This window comes from Theropithecus gelada, chromosome 18, assembly GCF_003255815.1.
Source record: "Theropithecus gelada isolate Dixy chromosome 18, Tgel_1.0, whole genome shotgun sequence".
Lineage (NCBI taxonomy): Eukaryota > Metazoa > Chordata > Mammalia > Primates > Cercopithecidae > Theropithecus > Theropithecus gelada.
This window is the reverse complement of record NC_037686.1, coordinates 11,319,002-11,322,835: the sequence shown is the minus strand read 5'-3', so window position 1 is coordinate 11,322,835 and position 3,834 is coordinate 11,319,002. Positions and strand designations below refer to the sequence as shown.

General features: G+C 40.7%; 1 pseudogene; it reads right to left on the bottom strand.

Moving 5' to 3' along the window:
* Nucleotides 1-2,135: 2,135 nt before the first annotated feature.
* On the bottom strand, nt 2,136-3,508 carry LOC112611720 (annotated as a pseudogene).
* Between the last annotated feature and the right edge of the window lie 326 nt (nt 3,509-3,834).

The window sequence follows — 3,834 nt, the reverse complement described above, 5'->3', positions numbered from 1 at the left end:
CATTTTTTCTCAAGCTTTTGATTCCAAAATCTCTGTGAAAACTGCTCAGGCAAAGTGTGCTATCAATAAAGTCTGCTTTTCTCATGTTGGTCCCCTCTTTCTGATTCTGTTTCTCTCACCTAGTTGTGCGCCCTGGCCTCTCCTGCCCATCACCCCCAAACTCTTTCTGTTCTCACATTCTGACTGGGCCTCACAACATTTTCAAAATCTTTGATTGCAGTCTTCTTTCATATTTAGTTGGAAATAATGAAGCAACTCTTTATTAATGACTTCAGCCATCAGTTTGATTGGTGTCTCCTGAATCCCCTGATATCATAATCTGGCAGTTGATCCGAACTGGGGATTCCTCAAAACAGTTTGGCAATTCTGGTTTTCTCAACAAATAAACCACAGATGTCCTTGGACACCAACTAGCAAAACAGGTCTTTGTACTGGGTCCTTTGTACTATTTGAGAAGTGAACAAACATAGTTACTAAGGCTAGAGTCTAAGCTAAATAATCAAACTAAGACTTTTAGAGTAACAACTTAAAGAATAAAACAGAATGGAATGTGGATGGAAATGGATTTCAAGTCAAAGGAAAGAAAAAAGGAAAAGGAGGAAAGACAAAACTACAAATCCAGACCAAAAAATAAAGTTAAAAATATAGGGTAGAATTGAAAGTGAATAGATCACAATCTAAATTTATAAATTTGTAATCAATTGTAAATGTGTAAATGGACTCCCCCATTAAAAGGCTCTCTGGGCAACAGATGCAGCTTTATGTTGTTCACAGGTGCTATTGTTTGACTGTCTCCCCATCCAAATCTCATCTTGAATTGTACTCCCATAATTCCGACATACTGTGGGAAGGGCCAGGTGGGAGATAATTTGAATCATGATGGTAGTTTCCCCCATACTGTTCTCATGGTAGGGAATAAATCTCACAAGACCTGATGGCTTTATCAGGGGTTTCCACTTATACATCTTTCTCATTTTCTCTTGCTACTGTCATGTAAGTAGTGCCATGATTCTGAGGCCTCCCCAGCCATGTGAAACTGGTAAGTCCAATTAAACCTCTTTTTCTTCCCAGTCTTGGCTATATCTTTATCAGCAGCATGAAAACGGACTAATACAGTAAATTGGTACCAGTAGAGTGGGGCACTGCTGAAAAGATACCTGAAAATGTGGATGCGACTTTGGAACTGGGTATCAGGCAGAGGCTGGAACAGTTTAGAGGGCTCAGAAGAAGACAGGAAAATGTGGAAAAGTTTGGAACCTCCTAGACTTCTCGAATGGCTTTGATAAAAATGCTGATACTGATATAAACAATAAGGTCCAGGCTGAGGTGCTCTCAGGTGGAGATGCAGAACTTGTTGGGAACTGGAGCAAAGGTGACTCTTGTTATGTTTTAACAAAGAGACTAGTGGCATTTTGCCCTTGCCCTAGAGATTTGTGGAACTTTGAACTTGAGAGAGACAATATAGGGTATCTAGTGGAAGAAATTTCTAAGCAACAAACCATTCAAAAGGTGACTTGGGTGCTGTTAAAAGCATTCCATTTTAAAAGAGAAACAGAGCATAAAAGTTCAGAAAACTTGCAGCCTGAACAACACAGTAGAAAAGACAAACCCATTTTCTAAGAAGAAATTTCAGCTGGCTGCAGAAATTCACGTAAGTAACAAGGAGCTGAATGTTAATATCAAAGACAATGGGGAAAATGTCTCCAGGGCATGTCATAGGTCTTCATGGCCACCCCTCCCATCACAGACCCAGAAGTCTAGGAGGAAAAAATAGTTTCATGGTCTGGGTCCAGGGTCCCCATGCTGTGTGCAGCCTAGGGAGTTGGTGCCCTGCATCCCAGTTGCTCTAGACATTGCTAAAAGGGGCCAAGGAACAGCGTGACCCATGGTTTCAAAGGGTGCAAGCCCCATCCCTTGGCAGCTTCCACGTGCTGTTGAGCTTGAGGGTGCACAGAAGTCAAGAATTGAGGTTTGGGGACCATCACCTAGATTTCAGAAGATTTATGGAAACTCTGGCCTACTGGCATGGGTACAGCATGCTTCCTACCTGCTGAGGGTGAATGTGATACACAGAGCTATGATGGTTTCTAATGAGTGGTAAAATTCACAAAAGTTCCAAGTTATTCATGTCAGGATCATTCTGTGTGCAAAGTTTGATGTATTAATAAATGAAGATCAAGTGGTTTCTTGGTCTGTAATTGCAATTTCATTTTTTAAAGTCAGATTTTTTGTACAATTCTATTACAAGTGGCCCAGGTTTAATTTCATCCATCTCCACGAAGTGCTGATAAACATATCTGTAGGCTTGTAGTCTTTGAATTTAAAGAAGAGAGTCTTACCTTTGGTTAATTTTTTAATACACTTCTGCAGCTCAATGTTGACATTAAAATGAACATATGTGTCTTCTTAAAGCCACAGGAGTATCTTGCACAGTACTTAAATCTATATCATTCAGCTCCTTGATACTCACTTTAATATAGTGTATTTCAGGCCAATTTTCCCAGTTCTAGTAGTGAGTAACACCACTCCTGATTCTGCGGACAATTTTGGTAATAGAGTAGTAATATGTGCTGCTTAGTATATTTCAGACCAATATTCTTAGTTTTAGTAGTGAGTAACACTGCTCTTGGTTCTGATAGCAACTTTGGTAATAAAATCATGACATGGTTTGACTCTGTGTCTCCACCCAAATCTCATCTCGAATTGTACTCCCACAATTCCCATGTGTTATGGGAGGGACCCGATGGGAGATAATTGAATCATGGGAGTGGTTTCCCCCATACTGTTCTCGTGATGATGAGTAAGTCTCATGAAATCTGATGATTTTATCAGGAGTTTCTGCTTTTGCATCTTCCTCATTCTCTCTTTGGCTGCTGCTATCTGTGTAAGATGAGGCTTGCTCCTCCTTGCCTTCCGCCATGATTGTGAGGCTTCCTCAGCCACGTGGAACTCTAAGTCCAATTAAACCTCTTTCTTTTGTAAATTGCCCAATCTCAGGTATGTCTTTATCAGCAGTGTGAAAACAGACTAATACACGTAATAGAGTACCAGGAACTCTAGCAGGAAAAGAATCAGGAGACGCTGCTCCAGCACCACCCGGTTCTTCATCTTCTTCAAATTCCAAATACTGTTTTTCACCAGGTACTAAAATTCTTTTTGAGGGGACAGGCTGAACGTCAAGTGGAAATTCTTTATTATATGTAAAAATATTCTTTAGGATTAGTGCTAGTTTCTTCAGGTCCTCCAATTTCAGTTCTTCTTGAGACTGTGTTGAGTGTAAAGCTGTACTTCACAATTCCAAGCATGTTACAACATTGCTTGTGGGTTTCTTTTGTTCTTCTGTGAATTATCGTGTTGAGCTTGGGCCTCTTTTTGTAGAAGTCTTGCTAATATCAGATACTCATCTATCACTTCCACCAGCTGGCTCCAAGAGTCAAAGCTGGTGCCTCGCCTAAAACTGGCTCCCCCAGTGCTGTAGTAGACTCTGGGTCACAAAGGTGACCACTCCTTACCCTGTCCCCTCCTGTTCCTACCCCAGCAAAGATGGGCTTTCAGGTACCATCCTGGCTGGGCCTGACCCCAATATTGACAGGGTCTGGAGGAACCCCTATAGGCAAACTCCGCCACCTTCCAAGGAGCCATGCAAGATTATTTGCAACCACTCTTCTCTTTTTTTCTCTCTTTCTTCCTTTCTTTTTAGTGTGATTGTGGTATTTATTTGGAATATAGTAGGTTCATTTGTTTCACATTGGTTTCAGTTTTTGATTGTTCCTCCTTCCCATGCTTACTGATTAATCTTACATTTCTAATATGCAGGATAAATACTTTAAAATC